At 46.7% G+C, this 21,500-nt stretch overlaps 1 protein-coding gene across 12 annotated transcripts in view; it reads right to left on the bottom strand.

The window, feature by feature from the left end:
* LOC120371203 (apolipoprotein L6-like) overlaps nt 1-21,500 on the bottom strand; it is a 71,917-nt gene that overhangs the window by 7,153 nt on the left and 43,264 nt on the right. For 2 of the 12 annotated variants that reach the window (XM_039486821.1, XM_039486800.1), the window contains 3 exons: nt 16,983-17,092; nt 14,144-14,200; nt 6,145-6,217 (listed from right to left, as the gene is read on the bottom strand). The exons of 2 other annotated variants lie outside the window; for them this stretch is intronic. The gene's annotated coding sequence lies outside the window, so the exon portion shown is untranslated. Of the gene's footprint in view, nt 1-4,156; nt 4,324-5,181; nt 5,311-6,144; nt 6,218-14,143; nt 14,201-15,293; nt 15,408-16,982; nt 17,093-21,500 lie in introns of those variants that run through there. 8 more of the 12 variants (XM_039486802.1, XM_039486828.1, XM_039486840.1 and 5 more) reach the window with 8 other exon arrangements.

The following is a 21,500-nucleotide window of genomic DNA, read 5'->3' as shown; positions in this document are numbered from 1 at the left end:
CTGCAAACACAGCAAATACAGTTGTGTTTTGCTAAATAGGGTAATAATTGAATGTATTTTAGCCCTTATTGTAAACTTTGCAGCTGGGTAAAGAGGCCTGGAAGAGGCTAATAAAGAAATCTGAAGATCAAGCTTGGAATTGCTTTACAGTTAAAAAGCTGTTAAGGGTGGCAAGCTCCCCTCTGTAGAGATGAATACAGAAATCAAAGAACGTGGCGCTAAAGCAGACAGGTGATGCTGCAAGGGGTGATAAATTACACAAGATGGCCATCAACAGAACAACTCTTGACAAAAGGAAACAAATTGGATGATCAAGAAGTGAAAATGCAGAGGAAAATGAAATAAGGAGTTTGGTGTGGGCAGGGGTGGCAGGTTTGTAGAAATGTTGGTGGTGCCCAGAACCTGCCCCCCAAACTCCACCCCCCACCTGCCTAAGGCTCTGGAAGGAAGTTTGGGTGGGGGAGGAGGTCTGGGGTGCAGGCTCTGGGATGGAGTTTGGGTGCTGGGTGCAGGCTCTGGGCTGGGACAGGGGGTGGGGGTGCAGGAGGGGGTGAGGGGTGCAGGCTCTGGGAGAGAGTTTGGGGATAGGAGAGGGTGCAGGGGTGAGGGCTGTGGGGCTGAGGATGAGGGGTTCATGACTGCAGAGGGGGCTCAGGGCTGAGGCAGAGGATCAGGGTGCAGGGGGATGAGGGCTCGGGCTGGGGCCAAGGGGTTTGGGGCACTGGAGGGGCTCAGGGCTAGAGTGGAAGGGCAGGGTAAGGGCAGCCTGCCCTGCCATTTATGGATGGGGGCACTAGGACTCTTGGCAGCAGTTGATGCCGGGAGCTGGCAGAGCAGAGTCAGCATGAGCTGCAGGCTCTGGGGCCGGGGGAAGTGAGTTGGGGCAGCAAGTGGGGGCCGGGGAATACTTGGGGGAGGCGCGTGGGGGTGGCAGGCAGGGCTGGGGGAGAGACATGGCCCCAAACATTGGTGGAGCAGGGCTCCTGGGCCCTGAATATTGCTGGAGCCTGGGCACCATGGGCCAATACAACTCGCCGCCCCTGGGCATGAGATGCCCTACACAGGAGTTTCTTCAGGAAAAACTAGTCAACCTTTATAGTAGGTACATCTAGAAATCGTTAGGTTAATTAGAATGTTAGAAATAATGGGTAAATAGAGTCCAACAGAGTGCTTACGACCAATCTTGTATCAACGTGCATATCACCAGCTATAACACATGCTGCTGAGATTTTCAAAAGTACCTTGTTTGAAACATGCTTACGTCATCTCTTAACCCTTAATATACAATCTGATCAGAAAAACTGGTGAGTACTCAAATTGAGCAACTAAGGAACCTAGGCCCCAATTCAGCAAGGTCCTTCATTAGGAAGATGCGTCTACAGACTCCAAAGAGTTAAGATGTTAAGTGTAGTGTAGTGTTAAGTGTAGAGTTAAGTGTAGTGTTGTGTTGGTTAACAGAGGCATTGAACTGCACCAATGAAGTGACTCTGAGCAGTATAAAAACTGCTGGGATGTAGTCCTGAGAAGGTGATTACAAGCAAACGAGTCTAAAGAGAGGCCCTAACGTATTTACTTGTGTGATTAAGTAATTTGTTTTCTGTTTTTCTGGGCAGTGCAAGTTCTGCTGTGCCAAAGCAAGAAGACGACAGGATTGTGAATTTTGAAAGCGTGAAACCTGGCTTACCTTTGTGGTAAGAGCCAGAACCAGGATGAAATTTGAGTGGATGCAAATGTGCCTTAGTGTTGAGTCTTGCACTGCAGCTGATGTTTGAAGCAATAGTTGTTTCCTGATAGATAAATGGATTTTGTAATAGTTGGCGTTTTCCGTACAGTAGATTTTGACCTGTTCAAACTGCATTTCATTAAAGTCTAAAATCTAGAGAGACATTTTAATCTAGATCAAGATGAGGCCAACTACACATACAAGGCCTGAGTCTCCTCTCACATATACCAGGTTTAAACAGGTCTAATTCTGCCAGTGGGGTGGAAGAATGCTCCTGTGCAGTGTTTTCCAACCATTTCAGGTTGGCAACCCCTTATTCAAATGCAAATTTTTTCCTGACCCCTTATATTTTTTTCTCTTACTTTTATACTAGCCGTATTGATGATAACAATACCAAGCCTACATCATGTATCCGTATGTGTATTTCAGGAGCTTGAATATTTGACCTTGAAGGGTAAGGGAGGGGGGACTGGAGGAGCTTTAGATTCTAATTAAGTTTTCAGTGCTTCACAACGCACCCTGATTACCTTTTGTAACTCCCCTGAGGATCATAACCCCCCAGCTGAGAAATTCTAGTCTAGTAGGTAAGGATCTGGATTGGGAGTCAGGAGACTGAGGTTCTGATTCCTATCTCTGCCACTGACGTGCTGGGTGAACTTGGGCAAGTCACACCCCCGTGCCTCAGTTTCCCCGTTGACTAGCTTGTCTATATAGTTAGCAGATTATAAACTCTCATTATGCATCTATGTGTTGACTAGCACAGCATGGTCTTGATCTCATCTGAGCCGCTAGGCTGTACCGTAATACAAATAATAATCTATAATGGAATGTAGGAAATGGAGGATTTAAAATCTCAGGGCTTGTCTACACTACAGGTTGTGTATCCATACTAAATACACAAATTCGAACTTAGTCCCATTCACAGGGCCACATTATCGCCCACCTCTTCCACAGTCAGATGGGCAGTGGAGATCATGGTGGCAATGGGTCAAGTTCATGGTGTGGAACGCGATTTCTGGGCCCGAAACAAGCACAGACTGGTGGGACCGGACCGCAGTGCTGGTCTGGGATGACACAGGCTAAACTTCAGGATGCTGATGGCAAGGGCAGGGCACTTGAACTGAACTGTGTGACTTGCCCCGCCCCCTGAGGACACAGGACACAAGGATGCGCTGTGCGGTCCAAATGCATGTGAACACAGACTGTCCCTGGTGCCTAGTGACTGCAGTCTGTGTGTGAGAGTGCTTATCAGTTAGTGCTTAGCTGCTGCAAACCCTGTATGCTTTTCCTCTGAGGCCTGCCACAGTGGCTGTTGGCACTGGTGGCAGACCCACCTAGATGGCATCTCCCCCACCAGCGATCAGATCCCTGACTTCCCGGTCGGTCCATGCTGCTCTTCTTCTCTCTATTCTGGGGCCCGGACTCCTCCTCCTCAGCTCAGTGCTAGTCTCTTTGGCCAAAGAATTTCAGAAGAGATTTTGGGGGCCCAACGTGCGATGCCTGAAGGGGGCTGATTTTCAGAAAGCACTGGGCATCCTCCTGTGAAAATCCAGCCCCTTTAAGGGACTGCATGTTGCACTCTGAAAATCACCAGCTGCTTTAGAAGCTCTTGGCCAAGAGAGCAGCGCTGGTCTGAGATGTTTTAAATCTTGGCCTCTGTGTTTTGTCAAGTGCTGTGTACATCTACTGGGCTCTGTTTAAAATTAAAAAAAAACGGTTATTTTTAGAGCTGATTAAAATTCTGTGTACATGAATATGGAAATTAGGTGCGGCCCCGGGGCTCCTGGCAAGCAGCAAGCATGGCTCTTAGCACTGCAAAGGTCAGGCAGCTCTGCTGGTCAAATGAGCAGAGCCCAATTTACAGGTAAGAAAATTCCCTGTTGAGCTTGTCCAAGTGCTTCACTGTAATTAGTATCTGTCACACTGCAAATCAAATGAGTGCCTAGAAGGATGCAGGGAGGGGCAGCAACGCAGCCATGGGAAAGAAATGGTGATGAGGGATCTACTGGATGCTGGAGAGGCAGCGGAAGAAAGGGACTTAGGAGTTGTATGACCCAGGCCCTGTTCGTGATTCCGCTCTGGCCATCCTGTGTGCGCTTCAGCTAGTCACGTAACTGCTCTGTGCCTCATATGCTCCATCTGCAAAAATAGGGGTCATTCCTATGCCTCTTTTTGATGCGCTTTGAGCTCTTCAGATGAAAAGTGCGATCTGAGCCCAAAGCACTGGGTTATTGTTACTACATGTGTTGTCTCCAAAGAGTAGCTAAAATTAAAATAAAAGAATATTAATTAGAAGTTTAATCAACTGCATTGCTGCAGCATTAGAGCAGTGTACAGACTCCTCCCAGAAGATGTTAGAAATCCAGCGATACACAAAGGGTGTGTGTTTATATCGTGATGCAGCTTTGTTCTCACTGCACTAGCAGCTCTGACCTGCTGGAATCACAGAGAGGAATGATTATGGATGCCTTGTCCTGGGAGGTGCCTTGTGCTTCCTGCTGGTGGCTGAGTGCTCTCATCTGCCCCGAACTCAATGGGAGCTGAGCTGTTCAGAACTGGTCAGGATCAGGCCCTTAGAAAGGAAGAGTCCCCATTTCCTGCTTGGTAAACAAGAGAAACCTGATCTGCAGTTTCAGTTCAACTGAAGGTGCCTGGGTCCGGGACTCATGTTTTGTATTTATACCTAGGGGCAGGGGGGTGTTAATGAAATGTGGATACTGACCACATGCTGTTCAGTTGATGTTGGCCCACTGCACCTTGGTAGAATAACCTCCACTCCCTGCCTAGCTTCCCTTCCCCATCACAAGTGGCCTTCAGCTGAATCCTGCCATTTTCCTGGTGTCATTTGGGAGGCATTATAGTCAGAATACTGATTTGGTAACTAAACAAGATGGGTTTTCCAAGGGAATGAAACTGTTCTCTTCCTGTTTCTTCTGCTGCTGGGGCAGTTTCAGGCCACCCTCCACCTAGGGACTGCCAGGACAGACCGGCTACTTCTGGGAGCCATGTGGCGCCGGGTAGGGCGTCCGCCAGCCCCCCTCACCCCTGCAACAGTGGAGGTCCTGGGCCATAAGCCCCTGGGCCACCTCTTCCAGAGCACCCGCTGCACCCCTGGGCCACCCCCCGGCCCCGCACAAAGCACTGAAGTTTTAGTCAGGGGTATATAGTACAAGTCTTGGACAGGTCATGGGCCATGAATTTTTGTTTACTGCCTGTGACCTGTCCATGACTTTTACTAAAAATACCCATGACTAAAATGTAGCCTTAGGCATGATCACCTCAGCGGGCTGACTTATTTTCAATGCCTGCATTTCTGTCCTGTGTGACCAATGACAGTGGTATTCACCACCCATAACAGAACAGGCTTCCTAAAGCAGAGTGTTATTTATTTAGAACCAAAGCTTTTCAGATGAAACAAATCTTAAAACAATAAATAGATTAATGCGTGTCTAGCTTACCAGGTATCTAACACTCTTCCACATGAGGATCTTGGTAGGTAGGTCTAAGCTTCCTGTAGACACCCTGAAACCTCTAGGGTCTGGCCTGCATAATCTGTTGCTTTAGCTCACAAACCATTTCTCCCCCTGCTTCAGAGAGAGTCACCTTTAAAGACTGCTCAGTGTTTTGATCACTCCCCTATTTACAGACCTTTTGATCACTAGTCTCCTAGCCTGGCAGAATAAGTTTTGCATCTTTGTTAGAGACAAGATATAAGCTCTGTTCTTATGTGGGTCCATTATGTTTCTTTCTGTTTGTTTTTCCAACAGGCTTCATTGAGTTCGAGCATTATATGGTTCTAATACACATTCCACTGCCCCAGTGTAAGTTACGCAGTCTATCTCAATAACCAACAACCTCAATAATACAGCATACATAGAATTATTACATGCCGGGAGCCTTAGATTATTACACGGCAGCTTTGTGCCCATCACACCATGTCTCAACGCTGACTTGTGCACGCTCCAAAAGAAGGCAATCAGGTTATGGAATTTTCTAGCTAGTTGTCTTTGAAAGCCTGAAACTGTGACCACTGAAGTCAACGGCAAAGGCTCCCTTTGATTTTTATGGCCCTTAGAACAGTTCACACAAGCATACTGATGAGTAAAGTGCACCGCACTGCACTGGTGAACATGCCCCACAGATGCTTACCTCTCCCCTCCCACCCCTCTCCCAGCTATAGCCCCCTCCCCTTTCAGCAGGCAGCCCAGCCCCACCTCCCTGCTGCTGGAATCTGTCCCTGTCAAGAGATGAGGCAGTAAAAATAGCACTAATAGACCACCTTACGTTTCAATAGTAAAGAGTTTACATTTTATGGGGAATTTCAGGTTGGCCCACAGGCCAGCAGGAGGCAAAACAATATCCCCTTCCTCAATATAAGGGCTGCAAGATCGAAAGCCCTGATGAAATGCTCTGACCCTTACCTCTCTGGCTGCTCCTGGCTAGTCTGCTTAAGAAATCACAGGGCTGTGTCTGTGTAGACTGAAGCACTGTTTCCTATAAGGAAGTGGAGAGGAGTTTCTCAGAAGTGCATTTAAATATATGTCATAGAGAAGCCAAATATACTCGCCAAGGCCCTTGGTGTGTGTTTACCCAAGGGTGCAGTAACCCAGTATTATCTGTTATTAAGGAAAGTGGGAGGAGTGAAACAAAGGGCATGGTTTTTCTTCAAAGAGCCAGCTTGTCTGCTGGCTACACTCCTGTTGTAGGCAGTGTTGTTGTAGCCCTGTCAGTCCCAGGCTATTAGAGAGACAAGGTGGGTGTGGTAATAGCTTGAACTAACTTCAGTTGGTGAGAGAGACAAGCTTTAGAGCTACCTAAAGCTCTTCTTCAGGTCTGGGAAAGGTACTCGGAGTGTCACAGCTAAATAGAAGATTGATCAGATAGTTTAGTAGTCTAGAGTCATGGTGTTAATAATGTTGCCGGCCCAGAGGGCCCGAGGGAGGCAACAGCGGGGTTTGTTGACCAGTGTGCGTCGCACTAATTAATACACCAGGGTGGAGAAGCAAACCAAGTTTATTTGAGCTCAAATAAGGTGCAAGGGAGAAATAGCAATCTCAAATCCTGCACACCCGCACACAGGTGGGGTCCCAGTATTTATACGCCCTTTGTTTTTCTTTATCTGTACTTTCCCACTGTGGGGGCTACTTTCTCATGCATATAACATTGATTACAGCATTTGCTTTCCGCCTATCTTATCTAGTATTGGCTGCATCTAGTGCTAACCAGCCTTGCAGCTGCTGGCAGTCAGCACATAGCACAGGAGGTTACAAAAGTTTAGTGAGGCTAACAAAAGCGCTTAACATAAAGGTACTTTGGTTCACATAGGCCCAGAGCAAGAAGACTTCATTGACACTTGTGGTCTTCCATCCTCCCGAGTTACCTAGATTTATGCCTAGTGACACCAACAACTAAGGACACTGGATTTATGGTTTATTACAACAATCTGTAACCCACTAACTTCCTTTTTGCCCTATGACTGCAGGGGTGTTAACGAGCCACTTCACCTTGAATGGTCCCTTAGAATATGTGCTAACTACTTATGCTAAACTATCTGTTTGATCTTGTATTTAGCTGGGACACTCTCAGTCTACTACAAAATGATGTTGACCTAAGTTAGGTTGGCATATGGTTGCAGCAATTACATTGTTTGTGTGCGTCTACACTGCACTCCCTGTGATGGAGGTGCGTGTCCTCACCAGGAGCACTTGTGTTGATGCAGAGTGCAGTGCACCATGGTAGCTATCCCACTGTGCACCTTGCCTCCATCCAGTGCAGGGTGTTGTGGTAAATTTTCACAATGGGACGAAACGAGTCGCTCAGGGGTGACTGGGAGCATGGATTCAACTTCCCAGAATGCAGTATTCTCCATCCCATAATTGCACCTGCATCCCATAAACCCATGCTTCCCTCTTCGCTGTCCACCATCTCCAACAGAAGCATGGAACCTGCACAGCGCTGCACTATGGTGATGAGCAATGTGAGCACAGGCCATCTGATCTTGCAGTAATTGCAGAGCTGCAAGAGGCGCCGCGGGGAGCATGATGATTCCTTGGAGGCTAGATTGCTGTGGGACATAGAAACAATTCAAGATTGTTGGCAGCATTCACAGAGCAGCTTCAGACAGTGGATTGCTGGTTTTGGGCCCAAGAAACAAGCACTGACTGTTGGGATCACATTCTCTTGCAGGTTTGGGATGATGAGCAGTGGCTGCAGAACTTTCGGATGTGCAAGGCCACATTCCTAGATCTGTGTGCAGAGCTCGCCCCAGCCCTCCAACTCAAAGACACCAAAATGAGATCTGCATTGACAGTGGAGAAGGGAGCAGCAATTGCACAGTGGAAATTTGCAATGCCAGATTGCTACTGATCAGTTGGCAATCAGTTTGGAGTTGGGAATTCCACTGGGGCTGTTGTGATGCAACTGTGCAGGGCCATTAATCGCCTCCTGCTATGAAGGACTGTGAGTCTTCCCAAACTGCAGTGGGCAATAGATGGCATGCATATCCCTGTTTTATCACCAGACCGCCTTGCAACAGAGTACATTAACAGAAAGAACTAGTTTTCTATGGTAAAGCAAGCTCTGGTGGATCACCAGGGATGCTTTACTGACATCAGTGTGGGCTGGTCAGGGAAGGTTCATGACCCACAGATCTTTAAGAACACAGGAATGTTCAGAAAGCTGCAAGCAGGGACTTTCTTCCCCAACTGGTGGATTATTGTTGGGGATGTTGAAATACCAATAGTTATCCTGGGCGACCCAGCCCTACTCCTTGCTCCAGTGGCTCAAGAAGCTGTACACGCAACAACACCAAGGAGTGCTTCAGCGGGTGCAGAATGACTGTTGAGTGTGCCTTTGGATATTGAAAGGGTCACTGGCGCTCTCTACTCATGAGATTGGACCTCAATATAAAAATATCCCAATGGTTATAGCTGCCTGCTGTGTCCTGCATAATATCTGTGAAGCAAAGGGGCAAAGTTTCCATTGGGTGAAGGGTGGAGGTGGAGCAGCTGTCTGGTGATTTTGAGCAGCTGGACACCAGGTCTTTAAGAAGAACTCAGTGCGGAGCTATTGGGCTCAGGGAGGCGTTGTAAGACCATTTTAATAGTGAGCCAGAGTAGCGTGTGTTGCTATCGTGTGCTCTAGCTGGCCTTGCTCTTTTGCAGCTCTGTTATGAACCCTGTGGTGAGTGCTGTGTGTAGTAATATAACACTGCCAGTGCACCGATACTGTCTGTGAATGATGGCAGCACCACCCAGCATATGTTGTGATCTAATAAAAATGAATGATGTTTCCCAAAATAGATGTTTATTCCATAACAATGCAAACAGAAAAACATTTATAACTTAATAAAACGTGATACATTAAGGGAAAAGAACGTATGAAGGGGAAAGAACAGTCATTTCCATCTCACGTGCACATACACAAATCATGTCTTTCACAGGTCAGTGTATGTGCGGCTGTGAAGGTCTTTAACGTCCCCAAGAGATGGAATGGTAGGGGTAGTGCAGCTGCCCCTGGTGCCATGTGGAATGTTGGCAGGGGGTGTAGGGAGGTCCCGATATGCAGTTCTTTATGGACTGCAGAGGGGGGTAAGCATGGATTGTTGAACCTGCAGGTCCACCAGAGTCTGCCGCATGTCTGTTTGCTGCCTGAGAAGCGCAAGCATTTCCTGCTGCACGTCCCTCTCCTTTTCCTGCACCTTTCTCCACACTGCCTGTCTGGCCAGATTGTCTGCAAGGGTGATCCTCCAAGGCCTATGCTCATTATCTGAAGCAGCGGAGGCTTGCAGGATTTTTTGCAACATGTCATCCTGAGACCTCTTTCTCCTTCTCCTTATCTGGCTCAGCCATTCTGCTGGTATGGATGGAGAGACCCCCAAGGCCACGTTTGCAGCTGCTGAAGATACAGTACACAGAGGTACTCTTGTCAGTGTATTCACGAGATAAATTGAAACTTAGGATACTGAACTCACTCCCCTTGATCCAGACAAGTTTTAAGCACTCTATTTTCGCTTCTCCTTGGGATGTATACAGCATGGCGGCAGTCACAGTGCCATCCATGATGAGTATGGCCCTGGGGCGGGGGGCAAATTGGGAAAATGAGGGGAGATAGCTCACAGACATGAGTATATGTGTATAGGGCAATTGAACTGAATCCTGACACTGTTTTTCATAGGCGGAGCTGGATTTTAGCCGATATTTCAGTCCTGAGGGTAACGGAGGGTGAACGGAGACAACTCCTGCAGATGTCTGGCTGCAGACCAAGGCTGTATGCTGCCAGCCTGTTTGCTGCAATGGTGCCTGCTGAACTAATCGCTGAGTGGTGTGGGAAATTGTCCTACCGCAGTAGAAGAAATAAGGCAGTTCCTCCCCAGAAACCTTCAGCAGAGGATTGCAGACTATCTGCAGGAAAGTTTCAGCGAGATATCTACGGAGGATTTACGGGACATCCCAGTGCACATACACATATATACAAATTGTTCCGTGAGGCCCCATCTGCCTAACTCTAGAGGGGGATGAGAAGCGGATAGCAACTCTACGTCTCTTGGTTGTTTCACTGTCTCCTCTAGCATAAGTAAAAAAGAGTAAATCAACAGATGTGTCCTGCTACTTTGGGGGTTCCGGCTCTGTAATTTCTAAGCAAACCACTTACTTACCAGAGGTTCCTTACCCTGCATCAGGCTCGCCCGTACTCAACTGTTAGGACTGGTTGGACTGCGCTGGAGTCAAAAACAGGTCCTGGGTCACTGCACTGCTGGATCCCCTGGTCATCTCTCTTCCGTATTCCATGTTCCTTCTCGCTGTTCATGGCGGGGGCCTCTGCCTTGGGGTCCTACAAAGTATACACAGGGCTCTTGGGGATGGTGGTGGGGTCTTATCCCAGGATGGCGTGCAGCTCTTTGTAGAAGCGGCAGGTCTGTGATTCCACAGCCAGTGCTTAATTTGTAATGAAAGAGGTGCTGGGGGATCAAGCAATTTTTTTACGTTCATAACTGATGCAGCAAGCCCAGAAGTGCTGGGGCTATGAACTGCCAAGCCCAGAGGTGCCGGGGGCTCAGGCCTGGCACAAATTAAGCATTGTCCACACCAGAGTGATTGTTAGCCTCCCTTGCCTTCTGGTTCTCCTGCCGCAGCTCCTTGGCTTTCACGCATCACTGCTGCTGGTCCCTATTGTAACCCTTCTCCTCCTTGCCTCAAGCGATCTGCTTGTAGATGTTGACATTTCTATGGCTGGATCAGGGCTGTGCCTGCACTGCCTCTTCTCCTGACAGACCCAAAAGATCCGACCCCGCCCCGTTCCTGGTGTACTCCAGGCAGGAGCGCGTCTGTAGCATGTAGCCAGCATGGTTAGCGGGGCAGTTGCTAGGCACGCTCTAGAGCTGCTAGGTGATCTCTCCAAGCTGGGCAAACAAGAAATGGAACTTCAGAAATTCATGGGGCTTTAAAGCGGAGGGGTGGCTTCCTGTATACCTGCTGCTGGGCAGTGGTCTTCACAATGGTGACCAGAGCAGTCAAGGTGCGGCATTATGGGATACCTCCTGGAGGCCACTGACAGCCAATGTAGGTAATGCAGTGTCTACACTGACACTGCTTCGACCTAACTACATCGACCTAAACTCTCCACTGCTCATGGAGGTGGAGTTAGTAAATCGGCATAGTGGGTGAGTTACGTTGGCAAGAGCGAAATTTTAGTGTAGACACTGTGACGGGTTGGGTCACAGAGACCTCCTTGGGACTGTCACTTGATGTGCTGAGACTACCTCTGAGCCCATTTGCCCTGCCAGCTTGGGACTCCAGAACCCTGCCTTGCTGATCCAGATACACTAATCTGCTGCAACACAGACCCAGGGTCCATCCCACACCCCCAAAGCTGCAGGCTTAACTAAAAACAGCTTAACAAGTGCTCCTGTCTCTAGCACCCAGACACCCAGCTCCCAATGGGATCCAAGCCCCTAATAAATCCGTTTTACTCTGTATAAAGCTTATACAGGGTAAACCCATAAATTGTCCACCCTGTATAACCGATAGAGAGAGATGCACAGCTGTTTGCTCCCCCAGGTATTAATTACTTACTCTGGGTTAATTAATAAGGAAAAACTGATTTTATTAAGTATAAAAAGTAGGATTTAAGTGGTTCCAAGTAATAAGACAGAACAAAGTAAGTTACCAAGCAAAATAAAACAAAATACACAAGTCTAAGCCTAATACATTAAGAAACTGATTACAGATGAAATCTCATCCTCAGAGATGTTCCAATAAGCTTCTTTCACAGACTGGACTCCTTCCTAGTCTGGGCCCAATCCTTTCCCCTGGTACAGTTCTTGTGAGCACCAGCTCAGGTGGTAGCTAGGGGATTTCTCATGACTGGAACCTTCTTTGTTCTGTTCCGCCCCCTTTTATAGCTTTGGCCCAAGGCGGGAATCCTTTGTCTCTCCAGATCCCCACCCCTCCTTCTCAATGGAAAAGCACCAGGTTTATGATGGATTTCAGTATTAGGTGACATGGTCACATGCCACTGTAAGACCTCCTTCTTCATTACCTTTATTACATAGAAAGGTTTGCAGGTAAACAAAGCCATCAACGGTCAATTGTCCTAGTTAATGGGAGTCATCAAGATTCTAAACCGCCATTAATGGCCCACACTTTGCATAATTACAACAGGACCTCAGAGTTATAGTTCATATTTCTAGTTTCACATACAAGAATGATACATTCACATAAACAGGATGACCACACTCAGTAGATTATAAGATTTGTAATGATACCTTGCAAGAGACCTTTTGCATGAAGCATATTCCAGTTACATTATATTCACACTCATTAGCATATTTTCATAAAATCATATGGAGTGCAATGTTACAGACACCTCCACAGTTAGGTCGATGTACGCTGCCTTGCGCCGACCTAACTGTAGTGTAGACCAGGCCTTAGTACCTTTCCCAGCCCTGATGAAGAGCTCTGTGTGGCTTGAATGCTTTTCTCTCTCACCAACAGACATTGGTCCCATAAAAGAGATTACCTGAGCCCACCTTGATACTCTGCTGTTGACAGGCTTGTAATGTGACCCTGCAATGCTATCCATGATACAAAGGTGTAATAGCCAGGATGGCCTGAAGCTGGTCGCAGAATCATTTTGTTTTAATGAAAAATGTCAATGTAAATGATGTTTTTGCCCAAACATTTTGGGGTTTTGTCAAAAAGCTGAACATAAAAAATATTTCCCATTTTGGCATCTGCAAACGAAGACACAACAAAACGAAATGAATTTTCTGGTTTTCATTTTTTTTTAAATGAAAATTCAAAACAAGTTTAGGAAAATAAACATTTTCCATGGAAATGTTTGTTTCTATGAAGAAAACAAATCTCAAACGAAAAATTTCAGCCAGCAATACTAGCAACTCTGTCCTGAGTGTGGCCTTTACTGCATGCACTCAGGAAGCCTGGCTGTAGGGAAAAGACTCAAAAGGCTGAGCATTGTGGATTCAGGGTATTAATCGAGAGGCAAGAGTGAGGTGCCAGGAACTATAGTGACCTCAGAAGAGTGAAGCTTTTGATGTCACCAGACCCCGAGATGTCTTTTTTCCCATTCACTTTATGAATTTCAGATGAGTCTCTCTTCATAGTAGTGTCATCACAAGAACAATTTGGATTGGGTGTAAATCACTTGGAACTAGTTCCTGCTGTCCCCTGCCCAAATACAATGGTATGGCTCACTGGTCCATACTTCTCAGGGGATCTCATGGCTCCTTTTTTGCAGATGGGCCCCAGCTTAGTAACTAAGGAACAGCTGTAGTTTCTAGAGCAAAATCTATGCCTTTCATAGAATCATAGAATATCAGGATTGGAAGGGACCTCAGGAGGTCATCTAGTCCAACCCCCTGCTCAAAGCAGGACCAATCCCCAACTAAATCTTTAGAAGGATCTTGTAGTTAGAGCAGTGGACTGGGAGAACTGGGTTCTCTTCCTGGCTCTGCTAATGACCTTGTGCATGGCCTTGAGCAAGTCACATAACCTCTCTGTGTGGCTCAGTTTCCAGCTGTAAAATGGCAATGATAATGCAGTAATTGCCTTTCATAAGTGAAGTTTAATTCATTAACACTTTTAATGTGCTTTGACATCCTCACAGAGAAGGCGCCAGAAAGATGAAAAATATTACATGGTCATATTCCCTATTTATTGCCAACAGAACCTTCAGATGCTGAATACTCAGATGGTGCAGTACTGACAATGAATTGCATTTGAGTTTCTCTAGTTGTTCTGTAATTTCCTTAAGGATGTCAGTCCCCATTAAGTGTGGGTAGATCCAGGAACGCTGCATCCTGTACCTTGCAGTAGAGCCCTGTGTGGGATTATTTTTTAACTCCCTCTGTCACTCTCACTTGCGCCCACATTGTTTCTTGCATTTTTATCCTGCTCTCACCTGCAAAAACCTTCGCTCTTGCAAATCCCCCAAGAGAGACAGATTTCCCCCTTACTACTAAAAAAGAAAAACAAAACAAAACTCAGTCAGTTAACATATTATATATATATATATATAATAATTCAGACACAATGTTTACCACTGAAATTATAAAACAAATCTTGCTTAAACCATGTAAAAACATTTTAACTCCTGTTAGCAAATCTCTTTTGATCTCTCATTTAAATTTAAGTACTAAAACCTTTATTTAAAAAAAGAAAAACTTGCTTTACGTTGCTGAAATTCTATTTATGACAAATTGACGAGAGATTTAGTGTTTTCCTGCAAATACCATTGTCTGTTTCTTTTCTTGGCCCACCCAATCCTGCCCACAAGAAAGCACATTTTACCCATGCCTGCTTTTATGGCAGTGGGTCCTGTGGGACCCGCGAGATCCCAGTCCCGCTGCAGGGCTCTTATCTTGCAGTGTCCCAGACACGTTTCTTGGCGTTGCCATTTTTGAGTTCCTGACTCTCCCTTTTATAAAATGCCCAGCTACACACTGGACAGTTGCAGAAGTGGGAATCCAAAATGGCAGCTACTATCTGATAGCTCCTTTCGCTCTCGTGACAATCTTGTAACTCATCCTCGTCAGAGCAGCACGATAGCTAATACTGAATAGGAGAAGCATCCATCTACATACATACATTGGTCATGCTTTAGTTAGCAATGGACCATAATCTCTACTCTCCTTTCCCTCTGCCATAGGCAGAATTCTTTAAAATCCCAGGTTCCTGCCACTGGGATTATCCTTCTGTGATCTTGCTATGAATGGGTCTGCATTTATTGCATTACTCACACAGAGCCACTAGGTGGCAGCAGGTCATGCCCAATAGGTTCAAGTTTGGGCTGAGCTGCAGGGACTGCAGGATGTATGTATAAGCATGCAGCAGGCACCTGTCATATAGATGATGGCATTATCTCTCTGTGTCGCTCTTTCACACCTCCCTCCTCCTGACTTGGCTGACATACAGGGTATACTCTGAAGGAGAGTCCCAGTCAGAAGAGCACTCATGATGACTTGGAGGCATAAGGAAGAGGGAAATAGAGGGACTCCTTAGGGCTTTAAAGGAGAGAAGGGAAGGGAAGGACTCGGCGGGGGCGGGATCACTTGTTAGGTTGGCAGTATTCTGCTTTGAACCTCAGAGCATCTGTTTGGTACCAGCTAGCCAATGGCCCATCGAGTCATGTATCCTGTCTGACACGTGAGATGTGGTGTAGTAAGCTAGGCACAAGATAAGAAAAAAACGGTAATTTAGGGGACAGAAGGGATAATCGGAGAACAGGAACAGAAGGGTTACAAATATGAGTTTGTCTTGACTAACGTGCTAGCTAAACCCAACCAAAACGTGTCCTTCCCCCTAGGCTAGCTGGAGGGTAACACCTTTAGCCTCGGTTTTATCTGGTCAAGTTGTAGCTTAGGCTCCTGCCACTTTTCCTAGACAAGACAAACCCTCTAAGGCTATGAGTTATTCAGAGATGTCATGCACAGCTCTTGAAGGTACTTATCTGGGCCTCCTCACTGTAGTATCTGTAACCTTCTCTGGAATTGGTTGTTCCTAACAAATTACACAAAGCCTCTAGGGGGATACTCCTGGACTACAGCAGCAATGGCTACAGAAGCTCAGGACTCTTTTCCCCGATTGCCTAGATTCCAGGGTGGAGATAAAACAATCTGGACGGTACTACCAGAACCAATCATAAGCCAAAACTCAGAGACAAAGGGTTTGGTTATACTTTTGGGTATTGGTTGTGTTCGGAGTATGGCAGGGAGAGAAGCATCACAGCCAGGGAGGACTCTTCTACTCTCCATGTTCCTAACCAAGGGAAGACTTTTGCTAGTCTACTTAGATGACCTCGCCATCTCCGGGAAGCCCCTAAAGGACCATGAAACACATTTGCTAAAGGTCCTGGATTGTCTGCAGAAATGTGTCCTGAAATTGTCACTGCACAAATGTGTTTTCTGCCAGACCTCCATCAACTATAGGGGACACATCATGTCTGAACTGAGAATATCTCCCAGGCCTGACAAAATATGTGCTTTGACTACTTGATCTCAGCCATGCAATTTACGCAGCCTACTCTTCTTTTTAGAATTATGTGGATACTGCCTCAGGTTTGTCGAGAGCTATTCATTAATTGTGAGACCTCTGCGTGAACTAACACAGGGATATGCCCCTACCAGAAAACATTTGCCCCTACTAGGCAAGAAAACATTTAAAGAAAATCCCTATTTTAAGGAGTCTCAACCTTGCAGAGCCCGATGAGACCCCAAATGTGAGGAGACATTACAGCAGATCATCCAGTGCCCTAGTACTAGCCTAGGCTTACCCTAAAACCCCTAAACTTTGCATGCAGACACTAGCTTTAGTGGTCTGGAAGCAGTTCTTTATCAAGGAAATAATAAAGAGTTAAAACCCATTGCCTTTTCCAGTAGAAGTCTGAAAGGGGAGGAAAAAAATATTCTCCTCACAAATTGAAGTTTCTGGCATTGAAGTAGGCAGCAGTGAACAAGTTTCACGACTATCTTTACCCAGCCAAGTTTCTGGTACGTACAAACACCACCTGTTATCCTATGTGCTAACATCAGCTAAGCTTAATGCTACAGGACACCGATGGCTGTCAGCATTGTCAGTTATGACTTCAGTACCAGCTCGGTTTGAACGACACTAATGATGGTGCTCTGTCTTAGCATCTTGATCCAGAACAGAAAACACCAGATTGCTGGAGGATGGTTCCTGACCCTGGTGCAAAGGCTATATGCCATATGCTAAACTATACTGACAAAACAACCACCAACCTGAAGAGAGCTGTCAACCAGCAGGGAGCCCCTCCAGAAGCGATCCCTATGGGTGACGCCCATTTCACCCATCTGGATATGACTTCTTTACTGCAACTGTGCAAGTCTGCCTGGAGAAAAGCTCAGAAAACTGACTTCAGTTTAAGAAACTTTATTCATACTCTACAGAAGGGATTGTGAGAGTTGTCAGTCAAGTATTCTCACCAAGATGCACCCTTATTTTTTTAAAGAAATGGAGTAAGCTCTAATAAATGCCCTATTATTTCACATAAGCCAAGGTTCAGTGGCCCTGAAGAAACAACTAGTGCTTCCTTTTAAACTTTGGAGGATTGTCCTACATTTCCTCCATTATGAAAACGAGCACTTGCGAGTACACAAAACTCTTAACCTAGTTAAGTCCAGGTTCTATTGGCCATGTATGGCTCATGAGGTGGAAAAGCATTGCAAGGCTTGCTTTAGATGTACATGTAAGCAGGATCTGACTGAATGCTTCCTTGATAGCTAGTTGGGAGAGGGAGAGACTTTGGGTGTGTTTATGTAAATACAGTTTGTGCCTGCCTTGCTCAGATATTCATCAGATGGAGTGGTGTCAAAATAATCAACTTTGGCTAGTGTTGAGTTACAAATCACTTTAGTACTGAATTCAGGAGTAGTGAAATATGCTTACCGGTGTTGTAATTATTGTAGGAATACAGGAAAGCAGGACTGTGCTTAACCTGTTCCAAAATAAGGGGGTCACCGTCACTTGAAAGAATCTCGTTAAGCCAGGGGCTTGAATGCCAGAGCCCTGTGACAGTAAAAAGGGTGGAGCTAGGTGTGCCAGCCAGGAGGCTAAGAACCCTCCCTGGTTTAAACCTGTTCTTTCCCACTGTTCAAAGAAAGAGCTAAATAGACTTAAGTGAGAACTTCTTTGGTATTTTAAATGCTCAATCAGAGCTGAAATCAGTTGTGGTAGGGCTGTGTTTCTCCCCTGCCTGCTAAGAGCTAAAAACCACTGAGAAACTGACGTGGAGAGGTCATTAGCAGAGAGGCAGGTGGCAGCAGTAGATGACTGACAGCTAGCAAACAAGTGGCTGGTGAGGCAGAGAGGCACAGTGAGTGGCCAGCAGGGCAGCTGGTGGAGAGTGCCACAGCAAAGCCTTGCAGAGATGAGTGTTGAGCGAGTACTTGCGCAGTAAGGTGTCTCTTTACCACCCCCCCCCATACATACTGGGTCGGGGGTGAAATCTGCAGATGCACCTCCGCCTCTGCCCTGACCAAGGACAGCAAGTGTGAGTGGGGTGCAGAGAAGGGTTGGGCACATGAAAGGGATTTTTGGGTTGCTGGATTTAAGAACCTGAGGGGGAGAAGACACTGCCCAACTTGCTTGGGGGTGAGTCTTTTGCTCATGCTTTATGTTTATAAACCCTGTTAGCGGTGTTTTTCCAATTAACGCCCAGTTACTTCCCTCCTTTTATTAAAAGTTTATTTTCTACACTCAGACTCTGTGCTTGCGAATGCGGAAGTATTGCCCCTCAGAGGTGCCCAAGGGTGGTGTGTCATTTTCCCAGGTTACTGGGTGGGGGCTCGAGCCGGTTTTGTGTTGTATCGATGGAAAGGAACCCCTAGATATTGAACCTGGCCCTGGTTGCTGCTGGCTTCACCGGGTCACATTCACAAAGAAAAACACTGCCAAAGATATCTTCCCTTTTAGTTAATATTACCAGCTGTGGATCCTTTGATCTCGTACACATAGACTTCTTAAGTTTGGAAAATAATACGAAGAACATTGAAAACATACTCCTGGTAAAGACCATTTCACCCAATATGTGGGGGCTAGAAAGCTGGCACCGGTGCAGAGGTGCTGTGGGAAAAGTTCTTTGTGCACCATGGATTGCCCTGTAGAATCCATTCAGATTCAGGAAAAGATTTCAGAAGTCAGCTTATTAACGAACTCTTGCAAATGACAGGAATGAGGAAATCCAAAACCACTCCCTACCGTCCCCAAGAAGACCCTCAGCCAGAGAGATTTAATAGGACCTTGTTAAACACGATAGGCACCTTGAACCCTAATCAAATGTCCAAATGGAGTCAGCATGACAGCTTCTTAGTACCTGCCTACAAGTAAAATCCCACTAGGCATTCCCCATGCCATCCAACGTTTGGGAGAGAGGCAGACTACCAGTGAACTTAGCCTTTGGAGTGTCTGCTGGTGGAGCTTACCCTGAAATCTACCTCCAGTGTGTCCGCCAACTAAGAAAGCGTTTAAAAGGGCCTATAAAATAGCCACAGAAGCAGAAATAAAAGGCAGAAAGTCCAACAAAGGCAAATACAATGATTGTGTGAGGGATCAAGCCCTCCAACCAGAGAGCAGATCCTGATACCAAATCTTGGGCTTCAGGAAAGACACAGGATTGCTGACCGTTGCCAGGCTAAACCTACATCACAGAAGAGAAGGTGCCAGGCCTTCTTGTCTACAAAATTTGGCCTGAGGAGGGGAGAGAACCTAGCAAGATTCTCCATGGAAACCATCTGTTGCCCATTGGACAGCTAGACTCCAGTACTAACATAGCAGTACCAGCACCTGTCCAAAGACCTCCTGTTACTTGGAGCGGGACGACAGCAAGAGAACCTCAGTCTCCAGTGCCATCTCCTGATATAGCTCATTCAGCGACAGCTAAGGGGAAACCTGTTGCTTCTAATGATGATAGTGAGTATAGTTTCCCATGTGGGGAAACGGTTTATGAGCACATCAGTCTGATGACATTTGGAAGGAACAAGAGTCGTAATGAAATAAAAACCTTAGTTTCAACAAAACCTTACTGCTGCACGTAAGTTAAACCCTTTAGCTCGAACATTTAATTTCACCACAAAATCAAGAAGGTATGGCCAGGGTTATGGAGAAAAGTCCTACTGAGGGAGAAGTTGCAGACCCAGGTGTGGAGCCTTAGTGCAAGACCTACTGCTGCCAAGGATACAGCTGTACCCAGACAGTCTGGTCAAGAGGTGAAAACTGTCATAAAGTGAATCTCTGACTCCTCGGATGTCTCCTCCAGAGTACCTCTCCCTGTGCTGTATAAGTGGGTGTCAGGAGCATGCTGTCCAATATTAAAAACCACTGTGTAGTGAGTCGGGGGAGGCACTGTGTAGTTGGAGAGAGAATGTTGACCGCCCCGTGGTGGGCAGAGCCAGGACGCCCACCTTGCCAGAAACAGAGGTGATGGGACAGGAAGTGGAAATATAAAAGGCAGGCCCTTCAGCTCAGTTGGAAAGGCTGGAGCTCGGACCTGACAGTGAACGTTACAGAGTCTGAGACCCAGAGTGACTACCAGAGCTGCTGGTCGCTGGAGACACCGAGCAGTTACCATTAGCTGTTTATCCCAGTGAGGCGAATGACGACACTGGGACCCAGGTACACCCCCCCCCCCCCGCCCCCGGACAGGAGAGTAGGAAGTAGCCCAGGGGAGCCGAATCTAGTTCGGCTGTGTTGCTGACTGACATCTGCCCAATGTTTTGCGGCCAAATTTCCCCACTAACCCAGCGGTGAAGCATTTCACCATTGCTAAGGCCCTGGGCTGCCACCCAGTGTTGTGAAGCAGGCCCATGTCCCCCTGCCACCCCACTCCTGGGGTGGCAGGCTCCTCACTCTAGGCCAAGAGACCTGTGTTTGTTGGCGGTCTGCCAGAGCCAGGCCCCCCAACTGTGTGCTGCCCCACCTTGCCTGAGGGCTGGGGCTTATAGACATTACTGCTCTACCCCGCCGAGTGGCAGAGACCCCAGTGTTAATTCCCTCCCAGAGGCCTTGTAGCGAGGGGGCATGGCCTCCCTCCTAGACGGATGGAGGGACAACTGCAACTGCCTTACACCATTAATGTTGTGCACAAGTTTTAGTAGGACAGCATATTTGTGTACATTAATGAAATTTAATTTATGTAGAATTTTAAATGTCTATTGAAATTCTTGATGGGAACATCAAGTTTTCCCAGGTGAGGGAGCATGTAACCCCCTCTGGAATTGGTTTTTCCTAACATATTACACTGAGCGTCTAGGGGACTTGCCCCTACACTACAGCAGCAATGGCAACAGGGGCTCAGGATCCTATTTCCCAGACTGCCTAGAGTCCAGGGCAGAGATCCAACAAGCTGGACGGCACTACCAGAACCAATCAAAAGCCAAAACTCAGAGACAAAGGGTTTGGTTATACTTCTGGTTTTTTGGCTGTGTTTGGAGTGTAGCAGGGAGAGCAGCATCACAGCCAGGAAGGCCCCTTCTACCCTCCACATTCCTACCCATAGGAAGATTTTAAGAGCTTTTGGAATTAATAGGACAATGGACAATGTCATCTCAGCAGAAATCAAACACTCAGAAGACTTCAAGTTGCAGTCAGGCTACTGAAAGCCAGCCTAACTGCACACTTAAATCCAGATCAGAGAGGCACAATGACAATCTCCTTGGTGCAAATACAGTAGTTTGTAAAAACACCGTTGTTTGTTTATCCTGATATTGTGTTTTAAGCGAGTCACTGATTTCAGTGCTGCA

This window comes from Mauremys reevesii, linkage group 1 (genome assembly GCF_016161935.1).
Source record: "Mauremys reevesii isolate NIE-2019 linkage group 1, ASM1616193v1, whole genome shotgun sequence".
Classification (NCBI taxonomy): domain Eukaryota; kingdom Metazoa; phylum Chordata; order Testudines; family Geoemydidae; genus Mauremys; species Mauremys reevesii.
The sequence above is the reverse complement of the archived record's forward strand: the minus strand, read 5'-3'. Positions and strand labels throughout refer to the sequence as shown.